The following is a 24779-nucleotide window of genomic DNA, read 5'->3' as shown; positions in this document are numbered from 1 at the left end:
TAAAAAAGCTATTCTGAGAGAAAGAACCCACATTCATATAAACTTATTCACACAAAAAATTACAGTAAACTGTTACAATTGTTCTATTATTAGATGCTGTTATTTATTTCTTACTATGCCTGATATATCAACTCTATCACTGATATTTATGTATTAAAAAATATAGTAACAGAGGTATAGTAACAGAGGGCTCACTACTATCCATTATTTCAGACATCTACTTGGGTCTTAGAAATACTTATGCCATAGATAATGGAGATTACTATATACTGGATGGCTTGTGAAGGTTTCCCCATACCTAAGTTTTTATACTGACTCATGTTTTCTTCCAGTATTTCTAAAGTTTTCTTTTGCATATCAACTCTGGAAAATCAAGAACTTATCATGGTATAAACTGTAAGGTAGATAATCAGTTTATTTTTTTTCTAATTTCTGCACTGGCAATCATATTCATGAGGTTCTGATTACTATGATGAAAGGGCTATAGAGTACTATGAAAACCACAATGAAAAAAAAAGAAAAACCACAATGGTTTCATCACAAAGGTCAAAGGTTTTGCTGTTTGTCAAAACAAAGCTTTTCAAGGCAAAATTAAAAAGGAGGAAGGTAATAAACTTAAAAGGATAAATACACAACACCAATTAAAGCAGAAGATAAGCTATTCCCTTCACTCAAGGATCTTCAACACAGCGTAAGGTCTGATACTTTCCAGGTACTACAGAGGACAGATCTGGACAGTTTTAAGGAAATTCATTTCCAGATCTCCAACTTCCTTCTATGCTTCTTTCTGAAACTGAAAAGCCCTGGAGCACTGGGCTGTCTCAGTCAGTGGAGCTTGCAACTCTTGGTCTAGGGATTGTAGGTTTGCAAGGCCCATGTTGGGCATAGAAACTACTTTTTAAAAAGAGCTTTAACGTGTTTTGTTTTGTTTTTAAGAATTTTATTTATTTATCTGAGATAGAGAGAGAGAGAACGAGTTGGGTGAAGAGCAGAGGGAGAAGCAGACTCCCCCACTGAGCAGGGAATCTGATGTGGAACTCCCCCTGGGATTTCCAGATCATGACCTGAGCTGAAGGCAGACGCTTAACGGACTGAGCCACCTCGTCACCCCTACTTTAAATGTTTTTTAATTAAATAAAATTGATGTGTCAAGGCATCATTCATTCTCTTCCTCCACCTTCCCTTTCACAGTAACACTTCCATGTTGTAGGAGAAAGCCACATTTCTTAACTCATCTCAAACCTTAATATGGTACTGATTTTTAACAAGTCCCCCATGCACCAAAGGCATAACTGGCAGAGATGGAGTCTCATTTAAGCAAAGCAAGAAATATTCAAAGAAATTCACAGCAAGACTCATTGCCTAATCAATCTATGTTAGAATCTGGTAGTGAAAATAGTTGTCCAGTGGTTGTTCAGTGCAGGTGTTATTATTTCTATTAGCACTGCAAATGTCCGGCCACTTTTGACAAGAAAAACATACACAATCTGGCTTGACAGTGAGGGCTAACAAATTTTACAGCAGTTCTTTCCAATAAAGTGAGTAAGCAGAACAAATAGGGTCAAAGTGTCTGGCAGCATATTCTTTAAAATCAAAGACAACATACAGTATTTCAGAAATTACATCTTTGATAATTTCATAAACTTGAAGTTTTAATGTCAGTTTTAAAATTTATGAAGTACAAAGTTTTTCAAAAAACTTTTAAAGGTACATATATAAGAAAGTTCAAAGATAACATTAACTTGTAGACATAGAATAACAGTGCTCTAGAACTAACTAGAACAGCAACAGAATACTACTAGCTCTTTAAAAATAATCAAATTAGAAAATAGCTGGGAGGAAAAAAATGGAGACCAACCCTTCAATTTCAGTGCCCAAAAAAACCCTAATTTCATGTTCCCTGCAAGCAGTCAACAGCCATCTCTAAAGCAAACTTAGGGGGCACCTGGGTGACTCTGTCACTTGAGTACTCAGCTCTTGTTTTCCGGCTCAGCTTGAGGTTTTCCCTCTGTTCCCCACCCCCCACCTTGCTCATGAAGGCACTCTCTCTAAATGAGTAAATAAAAAAAATTTTTTTAAAGATTTTTATTTATTTGACAGAGATCACAAATAGGCAGAGAGGCAGGCAGAGAGAGAGGGGAAACAGGCTTCCCACCGAGCAGAGATCCTGATGTGGGGCTCGATCCGAGGACCCTGACCTGAGCCCAAGGCAGAGGCTCAACCCACTGAGCCACCTAGGTGCCCCCAGTAAATAAATTTTTTAAAAAATAAATAAATAAAGCAGAGTCAGGTTTCCAGGTGAACTTAATACTTTCTCTTGCAAACATCAGATGCCAACTGAAGCTATATAACAACATATTCTCAAATACTTAATATTGGGGCACCTGGGTGGCTCAGTGGGTTAAAAGCCTCTGACTTCCGCTCAGGTCATAATCCTAGGGTGCTGGGATTGAGCCCCAAATCGGGCTCTCCGCTTGGCTGGGAGCCTGCTTCCCCCCCCCCACCCCAACTGCCTCTCTGCCTACTTGTGATCTCTGTCCAATAAATAAATAAAATCTTAAAAAAAAATACTTAATATTGAAGAACCTAAGACATAGCATTTGAAAGTTATTTATTAAAAGGCTATGTAATGATATGCTCACCATACTCAAACTACTGAACACAGAATATGGGAGGTATAAATACTCTATGAGGAAATAAAAGTTTCTTTAAAACACTATCATGGCCCCTGGATGACTCAGTTGTTAAGCATCTGACTCTTAATTTCGGCTCCGGTCATCTACCTATTTCATTTGAGAGAAAAAGCACATGCATGTGCACACAAGATGGAGGGGGCACACAGACGGAGAAGCAGACTCCCCACTGAGTGAGGAGAAGCCCTATGCAGGGCTCAATCCTAGGACCCTGAGATCACTGACCTGAACCAAAGTCTGACTCTTAACCAACTGAGCCACCCAGATAGATGCCACAATAAATAAATCAAAAAAAAAAAAAAAAAAAGGCTCAGTATCAAGAAATCATACATGTTTTCATTCTAAATCATAAAGGGAAAAGCTTTTACTAGCTCCCATATTCTTTTTAAAGATTACTACAGCTTCTCCTATATTGATAAAATAACAAACTGAGGTAGCATAAACGATTTTTATTTTTTATTATTTTTTTATTTTTATTTATTTTTTTTTAAAGATTTTATTTATTTATCAGATAGAGATCACAAGTAGAGAGGCAAGCAGAGAGAGAGGGGGAAGCAGGCTCCCTGCTGAGCAGAGAGCCCCAATCGGGCTCGATCCCAGGACTCTGAGATCAAGACCTGAGCCTGAGGCAGAGGCTTTAACCCACTAAGCCAGTCAGGTACCCCGCATAAACCATTTTTAAAAAGACATTTACGTATTAGAGAACACCTGGGTGGCTTAGTCAGTTAAGCCTCTGCCCTCAACTCAGATCATTATGGTCCTGAGGTTGAGTCCCCACACTGGGCTCCCTGCTCCATGGAAAGCCTGCTTGTCCCCCTCTGCCTGCCCCTTCCCCTGCTTCTGTGTGTGCACGTGCATACTCTCTCTCTCCCAGACAAATAAAATTCTTAAAAAAAATAAATTACATGTTAATTCAATCCTGAGAAAAACAAACAATAAAGGAAAAACTTAAGGTGTTTTTTTTTTTTTTGGTTCATTTATTTTAGAGAGAGAGAGGGTGACAGAGAGCATGAGCAGGGGGAGGGGCAGTAGGAGAGGGAGAGAGAATGATCTGAAGTGGACTCCCTGCTTAGCTCAGAGCCTGGCGTAGGGCTCAACCTCGTGACCCTGAGATCATGATCTGAGCTGAAATCAACAGTTGAACTACCCAGGCACCCAAAAAAACATAGTATTTTGCAGTTATATTCTTTGAAAATATTTCACCTATTCACCTACTCACCTATTCAACCCAGAGGTAAACACAGTATGAAAGAACTTTCCAGAAACACCTGAGTTTTTCAAATGGAAATATTACAATAGACATGCTACTTTATGAAAGTAATAGAAGGGTAAGGGCTCACATTACAGGAAAAGAAAAATCAAATCTCAGGTGGATTTCTTTCATCCTACCATCTTCAAAATACACTGCATATAAAGACATAAATTAGCCTTATCACCGGAAAAAAAAAGGAAGGCTTCAGTTGAATATTAGGTTACTCAAGTAGCACTTGGCATTCATTCTTTCCTACTACTCCTTACATACACACCTTCCTGTATCTCAGGTGCAGGAAAGCTAAAACAAAATAAAACCAATAAACTACACTTCCCAGACTTCAAGTTATAGTTTGTATTCAGAATGTAAATCAGTTTCTACCAGTAAGAAGTCCTCTTTTGAGATTTGGAAAGCAAAAGTGAAGGAAAGAAAATTACAAAGTTATCCTTCCACTGCTGATTTAAGTGGTAAGCAATGACACAACAAAATCAACGTGATTAGAAGCAATTACAGTAACTTTAGTCACCAGATGCCAGCAAGAAGCAGTCACATCACATATTCAGCATTCCTTTGATGGGTCCCCAGTTTTACCTTCCTGACCTTTCAGCTATGGCCTCATGTTCTCAAACACAATCCAGTGATGGTTCTCTGACTCCAACTCTTCCCAACTATCCAATGATTTTTTTAAGTACCAAATTCCCTGTATAATATCTACCTGAAAATCCCAGAGTACTGTTTGTATCTTGCAAAGAACTCTCACAGATAGACTATGGTTAAGTTTAAAATGTACATGGCTGGGGTGCCTAGGTGACTCAGTCAGTCAAGCACCTGACTCTTGATTTCAGCTCAGGTCATGATCTCAAGGGTTGTGAAATCCTGCCCAGAGACTGGCTCTGCAGTCAGGGGGAGTCAGCTTGACATTCTCTCTCTCTCCAGCTCAAGTGATATTGACTGCCATAAAAGCACATTTCAGAGTTGACAGCTGGCTTTTTTTAGTCTTTCAATTGTAGCATAAAGTATTTCTTTTAGCAGTAGTCCGAAATGACTTTATTTAAAATATAAGACAATTGTTAGGGCAACATACAAAAGTAACATTCTAACACTGAATGATCCTGGCTGAAGGAATTTGTCAGTAATACACAATGGGGAGTCCGCTTCTATCTCTCCCTCCCCCTCTGCCTCACCCCCTGCTTATGCCTCTCTTATAAATCTTAAAAAAAATAAAACATATCCACACAAAAAGCTGCATATGAATATTCATAGGAGTATTATTCATAATAGCTAAAACGTGGAAACAACCCAAATACCCATTAATGGATGAATGGATAAATGAAATGTGGTATATCCATACAACTGTAACATTCATCCACAAGGGAGAATCAAGTGCTGATACATGCTACAACATAGAAGAATCCTGAAACACCATGTTAAGTTAAAAAGGCCACTCACAAAAACACACTGTATGGGGTGCCTGGGTGGCTCGGTGGGTTAAGCCTCTGCCTTCGGCTCAGGTCATGATCTCAGGGTCCTAGGATCGAGTCCCACATCGGGCTCTCTGCTCAGAAGGGAGCCTGCTTCCTCCTCTCTCTCTGCCTGCCTCTCTGCCTACTTGTGATCTCTGTCAAATAAATAAAAATAAAAATAAAATATTTAAAACAGACACACACACACACACACACACACACACTGTATGATCCTTTATATAAAATGTCCAAAGGAAGCAAATCCAAAGAGACAGAAAACAGATTAGTGGTTGCCAGGAGCTGGCAGAAATGGAGGAATGGGGAATAACTGATAATTTCTTTTTGGGGTGATGAAAATATTCTAAAATTAGACAGTACTGATGGATGCACAACATTGACTTACATGCTTAAAAGGTAAAATACGTTATGTGAATAACAACCCTAACACCAATCCCGAGGTGCAGAACACACCAACACCAAGCAATTCTCCAACACCACCTCAGTGTCCTATAATTCACCTCGATCCTGACATACCTAGACACAGCACCAGATCCCAGGCAGGCCAAAGGCTCAGTCCTACAAGACTGCCCAGCCCTTCCGAGGCCAATCATAAGTCCAGACTGTCACCTGTGCTTCTAAAGTTCCCAGGACCCCTTCCTCAGGTTTGATTAATATGCCAGAGCAGGGGCACCTGGGTGGCTCAGTGGGTTAAGCCTCTGCCTTTGGCTCGGGTCATGACCCCAGGGTCGTGGGATCGAGCCCCACATCGGGCTCTCTGCTCATCGGGGAGCCTGCTTCCCCCTCTCTCTGCCTACCTCTCTGCCTACTTGTGATCTATGTCAAATAAATAAATAAAATCTTTAAAAAAAAAAAAATGCCAGAGCATTTTAAACAAGTCTGAAAATCATTTCAGTCATGAGATTACCAGTTTATTATGAAAGGATGTCATTCTGAAAGGCCAAATGGAAGAGATAACCAGGGAAAGGAAAGGTGTCTGTAGCTTCTTTGCTCTCTGAGCATGTCACTCTCCGGAGCGCCTCCGTGTGTTCACCACCAGGAAGTTATCCTACTCCATCCTCTGGATTTTATGGAGGCTTCAATACACAGTCATGATCGATTAAATCATTGGTGTCTGGCAATTCAAATTCCAGCACCTGGCCCCTCTCCAGGTCAGAGAAGTGGGACTTAAAGTTCCAATAATCAAATCACAGAGTTGGTTCCCCTGGCAACCAGAGACCATCTGTATGTGCTTCCCAAAAGTCACCTCAGGAACATAACAAAATACATCTTTATGGCTCTCTTAGGAAATCCAAGGGTTTTAGGAGTTCTGCACCAAGAAAAGGGAAGGGGCTCTCTGCCCTGCGGGGAGCCTGCTTTCTCCCCCCTCTCTCTGCCTACTTGTGATCTCTGTCAAATAAATAAATAAAATCTTTAAAAGAAAAGGGAAGACTAAATAGGTTATATCTTATTGTAACTCACAGTATCACACCTATTATCTCGATAAAGCTGCCATAGGTTTAAAAAAAAAAAAAAAAAAAAAAGAACCTCCTCCCTCAAAAAAAGCCTGAGGATTATTTTCTTAGGCTATAGCCTCAGAGACAAAAAATACCAGTCTTTGGGCACCTGGGTGGCTCAGTTGGTTAAGCAACTGCCTTCAGCTCAGGTCACAATCCCAGAGTCCTGGGATCAAGTCCCGCTTTGGACTCCTGGCTCCACGGGGAGTGTGCTTCTCCCTCTGACCTTCTCGCCTCTCATGCTCTCTCTCACTGTCTCTCTCTCAAATAAATAAATAAAATCTTAAAATTTAAAAAAAAAAAAAAAAAAGGCCAGTCTTTGATATATGTCAAAATGCTTTTGAAAAAAAAAAAAAAAAAGGTTCTACAAATGTATACTCCCTCCAGCAATAAATTTAGTACCTTTGTCACTGTACTCAGGTAAATCAGCACCGTTTCTTAAATCCTAAATCTGGTAAGAGAAACTTACTGTTATTAAAGTTGAACACTTTTTTCCACATTTTAGTCACTTTTTTTTTCTGCAAAGGGTAAGTTCTCAGCCTTTAAAATACACATCTGTGGGGAGGCTGGCTGGCTCAGTCGGAAGAGTACACAACTCTTGATCTCAGGGTTATAACTTTGAACCCCATGTTGGGTGTAAAGATTACTTAAAAATAAAATAAACAAACAGAGTTCTTTATGCACACAACCGTTATACCATAAACCAAAATTACTTTCTTACCATTTTGGCCAGCAATAATGAACTCAGCCTCACTCTGTTCTACTTCAGCTTTTAACTTTAAAACTTTTCCTGAAAGTTTTTAAAAATAGTCTCAAGAGGAGCACTTGGGTGGCTCAGTCCATTAAGCATCTGCCTTTGGCTCAAGTCAAGATCCCAGAGTCGTGGGATCAAGCCCCACATCGGGTTCCCTGATCATCGGGAAGCCTGCTTCTCCCTCTCCCACTCCCTCTGCTTGTGTTCTCTCTCTCCCTGTCCCTCTCTCTGTCAAATAAATAAATTAAATTAAATAGTCTCAAGAATCACTCCCCTAAAATAGGCAGATTAAAAGGACACTACAATATGAGTTCACCTGGGTTACTTGAATTTCCAGTTTCCTGACTGCAATTCACTTTAAAGTAAAATATCCAGTTGACCCTGGAGACTTTTTTTTTTTAACATTTTATTTTTTTATTTGACAGAGAGAGAGACAGAGAGGGAACACAAGCCAGGGAACCGGAGAGGGAGAAGCAGGCCTCCCGAAAAGCACAGAGCCCCTTGAGGGGCTTAATCCCAGGATTCTGGGATCATGACCTGAGCTGACGCTTAAGGACTGAGCCATCCAGTTGCCCATGGAGATGTTTTAAAATAATATGAAGTGGGGAGACTGGGTGGCTCAGTGTGTTAAAGCCTCTGCCTTTGGCTCAAGTCATGGTCTCAGGGTCCTGGGGAGCTCTGCATCGGGCTCTCTGCTCAGCAGGGAGACTGCTTCCTCCCTCTCTCTCTCTGTCTGCCTCTCTGCCTACTAGTGATCTCTGTCAAATACAATCAAATCTTAAAAAAAAATAATAATAAAATAATATGAGATAGCAAAAAAGGAAATGAAGTATTATTAACACTTTCTACAAGCCAATTACTTCAATCCTACCAAACCTTTTACCCTCATTTAATCGAGAAAGAAAATTAAAATCACCAAGACTGAGGCCTTGGCCATGCAGCGAGTATGTGACAAAGTTATGGATTAAACTTAGGTGTGCCTAATTCCAAAGTCCCTACTCTTTCTGCCACTTAACAATGCTTCCAAAGTCAATGGCTCTGAAAATCAGACATTTGGAACACTTTTTCTGCCATTTATTATGTGACTAATTTCTGAGCTTTGTAGGTATCATTTTATAAAAACAAGGTCCTTACTTACAAAATAAGTACAAAAATGCTAAAAATCCACTGTGAAATCAAAGTCTTAAAAAATACCTATTTCTTAAACAGCAAATGTACAAAATAATTCTAAACATTTTTCTTGAATTTATATCAATATTCACTGAAACTTCCAACATTTACAAACATGTGATCACTTGCTGAAAAGCATTTTTTCAGGAACTGCCAATCTCCCCTTCATATAAAAATGGATCATTTCTTGGTAGAAAAGGCCACATCAACTATAATGCCTTTTATTTTTCTTTACCACATGAGACATGTTTTCAGGATTATATGCACCATTTAGGAAGTAAAACTACATTAAGAGAAATGACTACTTCAGCTATTTAAAAAGAGATACAGGGGCGCCAGGGTGGCTCAGTGGGTTAAGCCTCTGCCTTCGACTCAGGTCATGATCTCAGGATCCTTGGATTGAGCCCCGCATCGGGCTCTCTGTTCGGCAGGGAGCTTGCTTCCCTCTCACTCTCTCTGCCTGCCTCTCTGCCTACTTGTGATCTCTCTCTGTCAAATAAATAAAATCTTTTAAAAAATTAAAAAATAAAAAAAATAAAGAGATACAGAGTACAGGAGCTTGTGAGCAAGCAGTTTACAGAAAAATAAAAAGACAAGGTTAAAAAAATAAATAAAAACAAGGTAAGAAACCAGCTTTCTACTTTACCACAGCTGATGAACATAACTGTGATAAAGAAAAAGTCATTTAAATTATACAACCCTTGGGCACCTGGGTGGCTCAGCTGTTAAGCATCTGCCTTTGGCTCAGGTCATGATCTCAGGGTCCTGGGGCCAGCCCTTCTTCGGGCTCCCCAGTCAGTGGGGAGTCTGCTTCTCCCTCTCCCACTCCCCCGCTTGTGTTCCCTCTCTCGCTGTTTCTGTCAAATAAGAAAAAAAAATCTTTAAATTATTCAGTCTTCAAAGGACTCTTCATTAGCTTTAAAGAACTACTTTTAGTCCAAAACAGCTATTTGACAAGATTAGGACTGATTTACAAAGCATGGAATATACCAATATATCTGAGGAACTCTTCCACAAGGATTTGCACATACATGAAACAAAATCAAACATTAATACAATAATTCTTTTTAATACAAGAATTCTTAAACTAAAACTTTTTTTTCCCAAGAACCTCCTCATTCTTCATTGATATATTAAAAAGGATAGCAATATCTAATAAAATTGTCACAAACCGGATAAAAGCCTTGAATAAAACATATTTTTCTTCTAAAATTATTTTAATATTAAGGCATCACTAGGACTTGGGGCAGACCAAAAAACAGGAACTTATCTACAGCCCCTTATTTTACCCTAGGGCTATTATTAAAATAAGTCTACTGTACACAGAATCACATACTGTTTTCCTTTGCTGGTGTAACACAATCAAGCTATTGTGCAATGGTAAAAGAGCTCTTAAGAAAAAATTACTGCTCAAGTAATTTTTGAGTTGAGGTGACTTACCACAATTCTCTCTCCATAAACACCATTGTTTTTAATCACAACTTTACTTACAGCTTTACCCACTGTCAAACAAAATTTTCACTTTCCAAAGAGATTTTTTTCAAACTGAAGTAATAAAAGTAATGCTTTTATGATCACAGTATTTGATAAATTGTGTACTAAGATCTTATTTCGGTTTTTAAAAAAAGTTGGGGGGTCGCCTGGGTGACTCAGTCGCTAAGCATCTGCCTTCAGCTCAGGTCATGATCCCAGGGTCCTGGGATAGAGCCCTGCACTAGGCTCCTTGCTCAGCAGGAAGCCTGCTTCTCCTCCCACTATTCCTGCTTGTGTTCCCTCTCTCGCTGTCTCTGTCAAATAAATAAATACAATCTTAAAAAAAAAAAAAAAAACCTGTCAGTGAATCAACAAAGTTCAATTTTTAATTTCCTCAAGAAATTTTAAAATAAATTTCCTCAGGTGCCTATAAGAAAATAATCTCTTTATAGAACTTGGGGGGGAGGGGAGATAAGGGTGAAAAATGGCAATGGAATGTCCAGGTGATCATAGAAGAGACAATAGAGAAAACCTACTAAACCTGAAAAATAGGACCACATCATTTCATTGATTTAGAGATATGGTTCCATAGGAAAAAAAATCAGAGTAGCAGGAAGTAAATCATCAGAGACATCAGGTAAGCACTTAGAGGATATGGGCAAAAGAAGAAAACAAGCCAGAAAAAAAAAAAAAAAAGAAAAGAAAAGATGAACTCAGGTATATTTATGTAAATCATTCTGAAAAGCAAATTTTAAAATAAAAGTTATCTAATAATCTAGGCCCAAACCAATCCACTCCGCTTTCTTCACCAGGAAAAGACCACCTTACAATGGGCGTAGCAACTCAGTAGGAAAACCAAAAACACCTTCAAAGGCATCTCAAGATCTTTTATGCCTATGTTGGAACAACCAGTCAAAATAAGGTGTTCAGTTAAGCAATTAACATACAAACACACAAATAACCAGTTTTTACACAATAAAAAAATCTACAAACCAACATCAGATCTGAAGGGAATGCAACTTTGAAAAACAAAAAAGGTACAGCACTGAGGTAAATCGCTGACTGAACTGACTTCACAGACCACAAGGAAGAAATCATCTTTAAACCAAAATAACTCTGCTACGTTAAATGATAAGAAAAAATGTTCATCAATAGTCAAGCATTTTTATCCATAAAAACAGCAATTTCATATGGTTCCATCCAGTGGTCTGCTGATAAATATTTAACAACTACCTCTCTGGAAAAAAGACCCTGACTTATAGCTTTTGTAGATCTCCATGTCATAAATCGTCCTACCATAGCCAGTTTCAGGCTGCCAACACAGTGTTACTGAACGTGGAGCTGGAAAGATGCAAAAGACCAGCGCACCAGCTCCAACACACCAATAGTTTTTCTACCCAGTACTCTCATCTAAGGATCATCAGAGCAGTTCCTAAATTTTTTCATACTTTCCTTAAATCAGGCTTTTACTTGAATAATCCCATTTCCTACTCCCCTAGGCTAGGAAGCATACATTTCTGACACTTTAAGACATCAATACACTAAAATTCATTCACAATAAAGAATAAATTTTAAAAAAGAATAAATGAGATTACTACTTTATTTTATTCATTCAACACTTTTTTACTAAACACTTATCTAGTGTCATGTATTGTTCTGAGCATTGTGACAGCAAGAAACAAGAAAAAGGAGTTCCTTGCTCTCATAAGGCTTATGATCTACTTTAGGTCACACTTAAATTAAAAATATATTATTTGGGGGCGCCTGCGTGGCCCAGTAGGTTAAGCCTCTGCCTTCAGCCAGGTCGTGGTCTCAAGGGTCCTGGGATGGAGCCCCACATCGGGCTCTCTACTCAGCAGGCAGCCTGCTTCCCTCTCGGTCTCTGCCTACCTCTCTGCCTGCTTGTGATCACTCTGTCAAATAAATAAATAAAATCTTTAAAAATACATAGTACATCTCTCTCTCTCTCTCTCTCTATATATATATATATATAACTTTAAGGTCTGACAAATGCTATAAAGAAAGTGTAACAGTGATGGGAGGGTGCTATTTTAAACTGAGTGGCGAGGAAATGAGGTGATACTTAAGCTGAGATCTTAAAGATAAGAGGCTACCCTTGCAAAGATCTGGGAACCATCATTTCAAACAGAGGAAACAACTAGTATAAAAACCATAACCCTAGAACAAGCAAGACCTGTCTGAGAAATTAATTTGTGCCTAAAGGCAGTGAGCAAAGGTAAGCCACTCTGAGAGGCTGTAAGGTCCATATTATATAGACAGAGTATGAGTGAGTTTGTATTTTCTGGGAGAGTACAGTTTGTATTTTATTCTGAGTAGACTGGGAAGAGTAGTGTGATAAATCTGTTAAATGAATAAATGCATGCATACTTTCACAACCCCTTAAGAGACTTGGTTGACAGCCTATTACTTATATTCACTTTTCTCAATATGATTATTTTGGTTACTTCACAATCCACCTAGAACATTATGAAGTTAAAGCAGGCCATAGCAGGCCTCAAACTATGAATATACCTGAAATAAATTTAGAGGCTTGACTAGTTACTAGTTCAGAAATAGGGATTTTTTCTTTTGAGAGAGAGAGAGAGAGAAAGAAAAGGAATGCACGCAAGAGATGGGGGAGAGGGGCAGATGGGGAAGGTGGGGAAATCTTAATCAGACTCCATGCTCAGCACAGAGCCCACCACCCAGTGCAAAGCCCCATGCAGGGCTCTATCTCACCACCTGAGATAATGACCTCAATCAAAATCAAGAGAAGTATGCTTAACAGACTGAGCCACCCAGGTGTCCCAGAAATAAGAATCTTATTAATCCAATATGGGCATTTCATATGTGAAATGGTAACATGAATTCAGATAGACCAATGTCAAATTCTAATGAAGATTACATAATTACCCTACAAAATAGAACAATTAATTCAAAACCGTAAGGAAACACTTGTTAGTATGTCATCCAAAATGATTTTACAAGATTTGTAAATAAACTTTAAAAAATGTCATGTTTCGGGGCACCTGGATGGCTCAGTGGGTTAAAGCCTCTGCCTTCGGTTCAGGTCATGATCCCAGGGTCCTGGGATAGAGCCCGCATCAGGCTCTCTGCTCAGCAGGGAGCCTGCTTCCTCCTCCCTCTCTGCCTGCCTCTCTGCCTACTTGTGATCTCTGTCTGTCAAATAAATAAAATCTTAAAAAAAAAAAAAAGATTTTAATAAAAAAAATTAAAAATGTCATGTTTTAATATGAAAATTTTTATATTTTAATTCCCTATTTAATATGAAAGAAAAATATACCAAATCTGACCAAATATCACTGCTTAGGAGTTAAAGTAAAATATAAAGCATATACAAGTTTATATTACATCTGCATATTATAACAAACGATACATACCAACACATACATACCCATACCTCTATGGCCATGAAAATTAAGTCCGCATTATGGCCACATGAAATTATGGCCACATGACTTGTCTATCAGACAAGTCAATCAAGACAAATTACTGCATATTACACAAAAATAGGAAAATGTTTAGACTGGTTTTTGGAGAATAATTTATGCTTAATGCATAAAAAATTATTCATTCAGGAACTTCTAAGCCACCTCTTTTAACAATTTTTTTTAACGATTTTTTAAAGATTTAACCATTTGCAAGAAGAGTGTGAACACACAAGCGCGCGCGCACGCACACACACACACGCGCGGGGAGTTGGGGGGCGGGGCAGAGCATAAGGAGAGGGAGAAGCAGGCTTCCTGCTGAGCAGGGAGCCCAGCAGGCACTCAATCCCAGAATACGGGGATCATGCCCCAAGCCAAAGGCAGATACTTAACCAGCTGAGCCAACCAAGCACCCCTAAAAGATTTTTTTAATCAACAGGAAATGAGACTTATAACTTAGAAAAAAAAAAAAGAGTTTAAAAATAAATTTTAGGGGCACCTGCCGGGCTCAGTCAGTGGAGTGTGTTATTCTTGGTCTCAGGGTTGTGGATTTGAGCCCATTTTGGTGCAGAGACTGCTTAAAAATAAAATCTCTAAAATTAATTAATTTTTAAAAGGGTTTACAAAATCTTATCTCAGCATAATGAAAGACTGAAAGTCTGCATTATCATTAATTTCCCCCACACTCCTTTTTCCTACCTAAATATTAAATTACAATTTTAAAAATGCATTTATATGCATTCAAGTATTTTTCATTTACGAGCACAAGTATGCTTATAAATACCACTCAATAAAATTGTGCACATTAATGTAGCTAGCTGCTAGCTTACCACAGAACTACAATAAAACTACTTATAGGCCCCACCTTTTCCGAGGGAGTGGTAAACATGCTGTGCAATACCGAGAGAACACAGCATACTAATAAATTTCTGTGTGCTGAAAATCTCTCTCTAAAGCTATGACACCTCTGTTTGGGCTCTCTACAAAACAATTAATAAATACTAAGAATATCCTCAGATAAAGTCAGATAACAGCAACTTATTTTTTTTTTAACAAAAGGAGTTTGGCAATAGAAAACCAACCAAGTTTTGGATCCCAAACTCACTTAAACCAATATCCCTGATAAAAGAAAGGTGTTATAGCCCAACGTCAAGAGCCCAAGTCCATGTAAATTACCAACACTCAGAATTCTAGAAATAAGGGCGCCTGAGCAGCTCAGTCATTAACTGTCTGCCTTCAGCTCAGGTCATGAATCCCAGGATCCTGGGATGGATCCCCGCCTTGGGCTTCCTGTTCAGCGGGAAGCCTGCTTCTCCCTCTCCAGCGTCCCATGCTTGTGTGCATGCTCTCTTGCGCGCGCGCTCTCTCTCTCTTTCCCTGTCAAACAAATAAATAAAATCTTAAAAAAAAAAAAAAAATTCAAGAAAGAGCCCAAAGAAGTATGGAGCAAGCCAAAGATAGTTTAAGTGTTGTCACCCTACTTCCAAATCAGCCTTTTCTTTTTATTGCGTTTACCTCTCTGTTGCTTTCCTACCTCCTCTGTCCATAACCATTTTCCCATATATTTTCACTTTCCATACACAAAAATTAATCTAACATACTTTTTCTCCTTGTATCTAAAAGTTTTTACTTAATTCTTCTAGGACTACATGGTTTTAAGTGAAATATTTTTAGTCAAAATACTTTTGGTTATACAAACATACATAAAAGCTCTCTTCAAAGACATGAATAACAAGATAAGCAGTCACTCATTTAGCAAATGTAAATGCCCATCATGGGCATGTCTCTGTTACAAATACTGGATATTCTGCAGTGAATAAAAGAAAGCTCTTTCCCTAAGGATACTAAAGCAAAACTGTGCTTGGCAGGTTCAAGAAAGCTCAAGAACACCCATATGCCTGGCATGGAATAGACCAAGGAGAAAGTCATAGGACATATCATCAGAGAGGTAGGAGGCACGGATGATGGAAGGCCTTGGAGGCCCTGCTGTATGGGGCTTTTGCTCTTAGGAAAGCCACTGAAGGATTTTGATCATCAAAGTAACAGAATTAAACTTCATTTCAAAAGGATCACCCTGGATACTGTCCTGAGAACAGAAAAGAGCAGAAGCAGCAAAGAGACCAGGAAAGAGACTGCTAAAATAAGATAGGCAAGATGATGGTTGCTTAGAAAAGAGCGTCATGAGTGGTCTTATGATAGATTTTAAAGTAAATACAGGACATACATTCATGATACATTATTTTGAATTAGATGTGGGGGTGTGAGAAAGTGAAATCAACAATGTCTACAAGGGGGCGCCTGGGTGGCTCAGATGGTTAAGCGATGCCTTTGGCTCAGGTCATCACCCTGGAATCCCAGGATCAAGTTCTACATCAGGCTCTCAGCTCAGCAGGGAGTCCACTTCTCCCTCTGACTCTTCCCCCACTCTAGTGCACTCTCTCTCATTCTCTCTCAAATAAATAAAATCTTAAAAAAAAAAAAGTGTCTACAAGGTTTCAGCCACAAAAAACTAAAAGATGGGATTGACACCTCTAAGATGAGGGAGATGGGATAAGAACAATAATTGGGGTAGGAGAGAAACAAAGATGAAAAGTTCAGTTTTGACTTATGAAATATGGGATACCTAATTAGGAATGTCGACTCAAAAGTTGGGTACACATGTGTGGAGGTCAGGAAAGAGATCCAAGCTGAAGAGAACATTTTTAGTTTGAAATATATGGTAATTCCAGCTAGAGAATAGGATGAGATTACAAAAGACAACATATAAATATAGAAGAGACTTAAACATAGAGCTCTGGGACACTGCCTTATTTTTTAAAAGTTGGGGCTACAAAAAAGAATCAGAAAAACAAACTAAAAATAAGTAATAGTGTCCCAGAAGCAAAGAAAAAAAAGGTTTCAAAGAGAAGAAAATTATCAACCATGACAAACGCTGCTGCTGCTGTATCAAGAGGATTAGGACTGAGAACTGACTAGGGAATATATCACCAAGGAGGTCATTAGTAACCTCAACAAGAGTAGTTAGAGTGAAAAAGAAAAGAAGATAAAAGAAAAAAAAAAAAAAAAACTGAATGTAATGGACCCAAAAGAGATACAGAGGACTGATGGCCATAAATAAGAAAAATGTGGTGTTGGGGGAGGTTTGTTTGTTTTAAAGATGGGAGATAGTTCAGCATATCTCTACACAGACAGGAATGATCAAGTAGAAATGGCAAACAGGGATGACACAGCTCATTGGCAGGCAGGAGCCTGGGATGAATACTGAGGCAATGCAATGTCCTTGACCAGAGAAGGGCAAGATGAATGGAACCCATGTTCATAGCTTAAGAGAAAATGCAGTAAGTGTGGGTATAAGTGCAAAAAGAGATTAAAAAGTTTCTTCTGATTGCTTTCATTTTTAATATACAGGAAGCAAAGTCATCAGCTGAAAATGCAAAGAGGTGAGAGAGTTTCAGGAGAGATGTAAAATAGTCATTTAGGGGAGTGGGAGAGTGATTCAATCAACAAATGTACTAAGATTACAGAACTGGAGCACCTAGCTGACTTAGGCAGTGGAATGTGTGACTCTTGATCTCAGGCTTCTGAGCTTGAGTGCCATGTTGGGTGTAGGGATTACTTTAAAAAATTAAATATTTAAGATTACAGAACTGTGGGAGCATGAAGAACCCTCCTGAATTTACAGGGAGATGAGGTGAGCATTGGTGTTTTTTTTCCTCAAGTCCCACTCAAATGCCATGTATAGGCTAGACTAGATGGAGAAGGGGTAGGGGGCAGATAGCCAGATGAGTACAGTAAAGAAGTGTGACAGAGAACTGAGGGTGTACAAAAGTAAAATCTGTAACAGAGGACCACGGATTCAAAGCATAGATATGGAGAAAGGAGGCTTGGGACAGTACATTAGCAACATGCTATAGGTCCCAGACACAGAAGTCCTGTGTAAGTGGGGATAATTAACAGAAAGAGCTGGAAAGGTACAATGTTGAGGTCAGAGTGGAATGCACAAAACTGCATATTTATGAAATAATCTTAGTAAAGAGCAGATCCGGTTAAAAAGCTACAGAACTACTGTGAAGACTAAAGCAAAATCTCTCCTTAGGCACAGTGAGCCTGCAGAGAGAAACTGGAAGATGAAGGAACAGTAATGGAAGAATTGTATCACAAGAATTGTAGCTGGAAGGTTCCCAGATGTGGAATCCCCAAGAAAACCACTTCCAGCACTTCTGGAGAAAGTCCACTTTGAACAACCTGCCTGATTCAGAAGGCACCAATGCCAGAGCACAAGAGGATGAGCCACATTAAAAACATACCACCACCCCCACCCCCAATTCTCTCTCCCCACCGAGGTAGACCCTGGGCAGCTGAATGGACAGCACAGGTAAAATAAAAGACACCTACTAGGACTCTTACTCCAAAGCAGACTTCTAGGGCTCAAGAAGTTCTGAGCCATAAAGAGAAGTTCTGAATTGTGTAAGAGTTTTAACACTGATTATAATGAACTGTACCTTGTAATGACTAAAGTAACACTATCATTGACAAGTAAGCACAAGAATTCTTATTACCTAAAACTAACTAGAAAAGCTACCTGACCTTCCTAAAAGCTCATCCAGAGGCAGGGAAATACTTACTCTACAGCGACAGTTTGAAGGTACAGGGAAAGAGTTGTTTTCTCCTTAAGTTTTATCAAGTCCAATCCACTGCACATACCAGTTCCACAAATACCCATGGGTTCTCACCATATGTAAGTGGAAAACATATACAATTCTGAATATACAAAAAAATCATTTTTGCTTTATTAAGCAAAAAGTGGAAGTATATTATTAAGCTACATGGAACAAAATGATTTTGTTTTACTAAAAGATGCTTACAATAATCCAATCAAAGATTTAACAAATTTTAGCATGAATTTCTAATAGTGTAAGATATAAAATAAAAATTTAAGGGCACCTGGGTGGCTTAGGCATTAACCGTCTGCCTTCCGCTCAGGTCATGATCCCAGGGTCCTGGTACTGAGACCCGCACCGAGGCCTGCATCAGGCTCCCTGCTCGGAGGAAAGCCTGCTTCTCCCTCTCCCATTCCCCTGCTTGAGTTCCCTCTCTCCCTGTGTCTCTGTCAAATAAATAAATAAAATCTTAAAAAAAAAAAAATTTCAGTGCTCATCATTTAGTCATTTTCAAAGATACTTAAATTTAACATGCAGTTATCTAATGCTTTCTAGGAAAAAGAGGGAGTTTGTTTTACTGTAATCCATTTTGACTAAAATACATTTGCAGGTATTTTATGGTGTCATGATAAAGATAGCTAATTACCAAGTCTTTTGGCTTTCAGTTCAGAAACTCCCTTTGGATGGATTCCCATAACTCTTTCAGCTAAATCCTGCCCTGTTACTTGTTTGTATTATAGAAAAGTTCCAGTATTCTTAAGCTTTGAGGTAAGTCAGCAGTATGCATGAAGTTAATTATTAACAAGCTAAATTTCAAGTTTTTCCACACACTATGGGGGAAAAAATCAGGATTAATTCCCTCACCTAACTAATAAGTAAGAATTAAGGGTAAGTACACATTTCACTCAGTTCTTCTCAAGAATGTATAGGGAATCCATAATGTTCCTCTCAAAAACATCACTAACATTTTTCAGTACAATGCTAAAATATTTCATGGGGACTGAGATTAAGAACACTATAACAGATGAAAACCAATACACATTTCCAGGTGTGAGGGAAAAAAAAAAACTTAAGACATGTTAACAAAAGTACCCAAGACTCATCCAAAAGCAGATGAAAACGTAAACGCTTCCAAAAAGTGACACCTGGGATATAAAAAATGTAATAGTAACCTGTCCTAGAGAATAAATGTGACAAATTACTTACAAAGCATTTTGGAAATGTTTTTATACAAATGCTAACTGATACTTTAATGATCTATACAAAAATGAGCACAGCTGCAATGTTTTATGGGCATCATTCTTAATCACTTTATAAATTACATACAATAAAACACTTTGTAAAGCATTCTGAAGGGTCTTAAAAAAAAACGAACAAACTCCCTACTCCCATCCTGTCGCACACACACATACCCTGAAGAAGAAAGCATCATTTCAAATCTCCAACAATTATAAAATGGGATGATCCTGGTATTTATTTAGACTCAAAACATTATAAACTATTCTGAGATAGAAATAATACTATGGGAGCGCCTGGGTGGCTCAGTGGGTTAAAGCCTTTGCCTCTGGCTCAGGTCATGATCCCAGGGTCCTGGGATCTAGCCCTGCATCAGGCTCTCTGCTCAGCGGGGAGCCTGCTTCCTACCCTCTCTCTGCCTGCCTCTCTGCCTGCTTGTGATCCCTGTCAAAAAAAAATAAAAAATATAAAAAATTTAAAAAAAAAAGAAATAATACTATGAAAATATAGTATTTTTTTATGGTACAAAAATGTAATCATGGGTTTTTTTAAAGATTTTATTTATTTATTTGACAGAGACAGAGCAAGACAGCACAAGCAGGGGGAGTGGCGGAGGGAGAGGGAGAAGCAGGCTCCCCGCTGAGCAGGCGCAGGGCTCAATCCTAGGATCCTGCGATTACAACCTGGGCCAAAGGCAGATGCTTAACCTACCAAACCACCCAGGTTTCCCATGGGTTCTTATTTCTTGAAAAAAATTTTAGTATTTCTCTATACTGTTGACTGTCACGAGCTCTGATGATGAAGTTCTTAACCAAATACAATACACCAAGCATTTTATTCAACATATCACAGCTTGCTTACACCTTCTTCAACATCACTATTATCACCTACTACACTAGGTTTCTCATCAGCACCAGACTATCAACAGTATATTGTCAAAGTAACTCTTCCTACAATAAATGTACATTAAAAAAAATAATAAAACAAAACCCTCTACCACTAAAATTTGAGATTACTTTCCACATTACTCCCAGGCACAACCACAAAAAACAGCCAACCTAAAAACCTGAAAGTTCTATCTTAAAGTACAAATTATCTTCAATAATGTATAAGGTGTTAACAAGTCAATCTACCTAAACTGAAATGCCATCTATGAAAAAATTTATTAATCTACATTATTTTGTAATGCTCAAAAAAATGACACTGGAACACATCAATTTGGCCTTTGGAAAGGCCAAATAAAAAAAGCACTTTAAAAAAAAAATTCTATGGGGCACCTGGGTGGCTCAGTTGGTTAAGCTCAGGTCATGATCCTGGAGTCCTGGGATGGAGTCCCACATCCAGCTCCCAGTTCCACGGGGAGTCTGCTTCTCCCTCCGACCTTCTCCTCGCTCATGCTCTCTCTTGCTGTCTCTCTCTCTCAAATAAATAAATAAAAATAAAATATATTTTTTTAAAAATCCTATGTAGGGGCGCCTGGGTGGCTCAGTGGGTTAAAGCCTCTGCCTTCTGCTCAGGTCATGGTCCCAGTGTCCTGGGATCGAGCCCGGCATCGCATCGGGCTCTCTGCTCAGCAGGGAGCCTGCTTCCTCCTCTCTCTCTGCCTGCCTCTCTGACTACTTGTGATCTCTGTCAAATAAATAAAATCTTTAAAAAAAAAAAAAAGAAAGAAAAAATAAAATAAATAAAAACAAGGTGTTTTTATATAAAAAAATCCTATGTATTTAAGACAAACGCACACAATGCAACCTTATGTTCAGAATAAATACTACAAACAGCATTCTCCTTTTAGTAAGCAGTTCCATCACAGTCGCAATACTAGGGGGAAAGTCCAAATATGGAACCACAAATTATCACTAGTAGTCCTTCCCTTTTCACCATGATTAAGTCAATACTGTATTTATCTGTAAATAGCGACTAAAAGGTCAAAATAAAACTTCCAAATAGGTGCTTTATTTAAAACATTTCTTGTAGAAAAGTAATCCACTGTTTCTCCTTGGAGAATTTAAAAAATAGGAAATACTGTATAGCAAAGATTATTTAGAGAAAACAACCAGAAGTACATTACTCTTCTATAAACACACTGTACCAAAATCATCCACTATGGAAGGAGGGGAAAAATTAGTTTGTTAAACCTTTTCCTCCCTTCATTTTAAAATGTAGACTGATTTTATTAAACTGACAATAAGAAAATGCAAACCAATAATCTCAGCCCTATGAAGTTACTTATTAACCTTTAAATAGCCTGTTAGGGATCCATACTTCCTGCACTCCACTTGCCAGCTTTCCTGTAAGTAGGCAGTAGGGGTGTAAGACAGTCCTTACTGGCAACATCAATAAAGAGGAAAGAACTTCACGCTCAGGTTAAAGCGATAATTGTGGGTTTTGTTTGCTTCTAGAAACTCAGCAACCAACACAGGTGCCAGTATATAATGGGTGCTTAATGAACACCGGCTGAATAAACGGTAGGGTTTAATTAGTGTAACATTAGTTTTCTTTTTCCCCTAACTTTAGAGAGCCTCTGGCTCAAAAAGCAACTGAAGACCATGCCACCATGCCCCGCCAAAAGCACATAAACTTATCTATTCATAATGAAATAGACTTTGGGTGTCTCAAAAGAACAAAGTACAATCCAAACACCTCTTCTTTAATTTCTGTTCTTTCGAAAGAAAATCAGAAATAACCCTTGTCTTTTAATACTTATTTTTTAAATAACAGAAAATGTCTACCGACTTTTCCTCCAAATGAAAAATTTCACATTTCAACTACATCTCCTACACTTGTAACATTGATAATAACTGATCATCAACACTACATGTGTGGTGAGTAAAAATTAAAAAAACAGCATATAAACAGAAACTGCATGTTGTTTCCCAACGGTTTTTCCCTTGAGTCAAGAGGGTTTGTGCCTAAATTTTTAATAGCTGTGAAATCAGTTTTCATGTTTCAAAATTTGTTCATTCATTCAAATTTTTACTGAGCACCTACTATAAGCCAGACTCTTTAAACAAAATGTCAGTTCTGTAAACTGAACATCAGCACCAAATTCCCCTACAAAAGTTTATCATTTGAAATAACAGCAACTATAGAGAAATTCCAATGTTGTTTCAAGTACACATGAAATCGGCCCACCGGGGCTTTTCGGCGATAAATGGGGCATAGGACAGCCGCTACCTACCACACCCGTTACCAAAAATCACAACTGAAGCGGCAAAGGAAAGACAACCTGTACGAGTAACACGAGCTCCTTCCTCCGTGTAGGTGGTCAGGCAGGGCTTTCTCTCCGGGGCCCAAAGAGAAGCTAGGCGAGACCCGCGAGCGGAACGCGCCGCACGCCTCAGGAAAGAGCCCCGGCTCCTCAGGCAGGGGTTCCCGCCCCACCCCCAAACTCACACCTGAAGGACCCCGGCCCTCTCCGCCTGCCCTTCGCCCCTCCCCTCCCGACTCCCAGACCTGCAAAGTTGGGGGGAGGGGGTCTTTTCATTTCCATTTTACATCAGGCTGACGGTTGGCTCCCTCAGCCGCCCGCCTGTCGTCAATTTTGAACTGAGCATGTAACCATTTCTCAGAAGGAATGGAAGAAAAACCAAAGGCAGGGTCCGCAGGAAGACCTCGCCCAGACCTGAAAATGGAGCCGCAGGCTCAGCCCACAGCCCGCAGCGCGCGGGGGGCAGGGCCGGGCCGCGCTCCCCACCGAACCCTCGGCGGCGGGGGTTCGAGGCTGCGGGCCCCCGCCCAGGAGGCCGCGAGGGCGAGGTGTGGGGGCCGGTGCACGACCCGGGCCGGCGGGGCACTCACCGTCGCCTTTGTCTGGACCGCCGGCTCCAGCCGCAGCCGCTCTCGGTGCCGGCTCCGCGGCTCCTGCCACCCCCACGCCCGCAGCTGCGCTCCCCAGCGCGCTTGCCGCTTCCTGGCCCCTCCCTCCCCGCCCAGGCTCGCGCGCGGGCGGAGCGAGAGGCGGCGCGCGCCCGGAGAGCCGCGCGAGGACTGCGCCGCCGCGCCGGCCCCACCCCCTGCCCCGCCTGGGCGTCGGACTGAGCCAGCGACCCCGCAACACGCAGCTCGGTGTAGCTGCGCGGGCTAGGAAGCCTCTTCCTAAGCGAGAGGAGCGCCGAGAGCTGGGGCTGGAGCCCGCGCGGGAAAGGACGCGTCGGAAGATGGCGACCAGGGCTGGGTGGGAGCGCACAACAGCCCCTCCTCGCCCTCCGCCCGGCGGCTCGAGCCCCCACCCCGAACCGCGCGGAGGGGCGGTGCCTGCGCTCCTAGCGGGACCGCGGACGCTCCCAGGCTGCCCAGGTTAGGCGTAGAGTCCTGGCACCACTTGTCAGTTGGAATTGTTGGAAAGATGCCCTGAAATCCTCGGACCACCGCTTTTTATTAATGTAAACGTCAGAATCGTTGAATCTGTCCTAACTGGCTTTTACGGCCTAGAAGTTCCACCTGACATTTGAAAAGTGTGAAATTACTTGTCTCCTGGAATCTGAGTCTTCTTTAGCTGTGTTTTGTAACAGCTAAGAGTGTCCATCCAGCCGTCAGCCTTCCACCAAACCCCTACATTAAGTTTTCAGGCCTACAACACTTGGAATATGATGTAGTAATATATACGTCTTCTTCATCTGGGTTGATTATATTAGTGCAATATTAGTTTTCTTTCTCTCCTAAGTTTCTAATTGTCCCTTGCTCAAAAAGCAGTTCAAGACCTAGCCACGGTCCTCCTAGCTAGTTGCTCATAACAAATACTTTGTGGAGACCTTGACTCCCTTTCTTCACTGATCTTCACCTCCACACTGTCAGGCAAGACTGTTGTACTCTCAGAGTAAATCAGAATCAGGCCAATCAGTGCATTACTTCCGTCTTCTCTGACTTGGATCATACTTCAGGGGCCTACTTCAGTTGCTAGCTAAATGGTCTCTCTGCCCACCATTAACTCTATTGTCTGAGCAACAAACAGAATACTATCTTACAAGAAAAGTCAGCTCCAGTCTCATCTGGCCAAAATACAATTCTTGAAGGATACCTTTCAGTGGCTCCCTATTTCATCGTCTGTAAAAACTAAGGTCTTTACTGTGACCTACGAAGCCCCTGATTGTGCCTCTTCCCTTCACCTTTCTCAC

At 40.1% G+C, this 24779-nt stretch overlaps 1 protein-coding gene across 5 annotated transcripts in view; it reads right to left on the bottom strand.

Annotated features, from left to right (window-relative positions):
* The window catches only part of CDC42SE2 (CDC42 small effector 2), a 115423-nt gene extending 91857 nt beyond the window's left edge, over positions 1–23566 (bottom strand). For 4 of the 5 annotated variants that reach the window (XM_032837711.1, XM_032837714.1, XM_032837712.1 and 1 more), the window contains exon 1: positions 23464–23564. The gene's annotated coding sequence lies outside the window, so the exon portion shown is untranslated. Of the gene's footprint in view, positions 1–23463 lie in introns of all 5 variants that reach the window. The other variant, XM_032837715.1, reaches the window with a different exon arrangement.
* Positions 23567–24779: the final 1213 nt, after the last annotated feature.

Source organism: Lontra canadensis, unplaced genomic scaffold, assembly GCF_010015895.1.
Source record: "Lontra canadensis isolate GAN:19392208 unplaced genomic scaffold, GSC_riverotter_1.0 scaffold99, whole genome shotgun sequence".
In the NCBI taxonomy this organism is placed as follows: domain Eukaryota; kingdom Metazoa; phylum Chordata; class Mammalia; order Carnivora; family Mustelidae; genus Lontra; species Lontra canadensis.
This window is presented reverse-complemented; position numbering and strand designations above follow the sequence as displayed.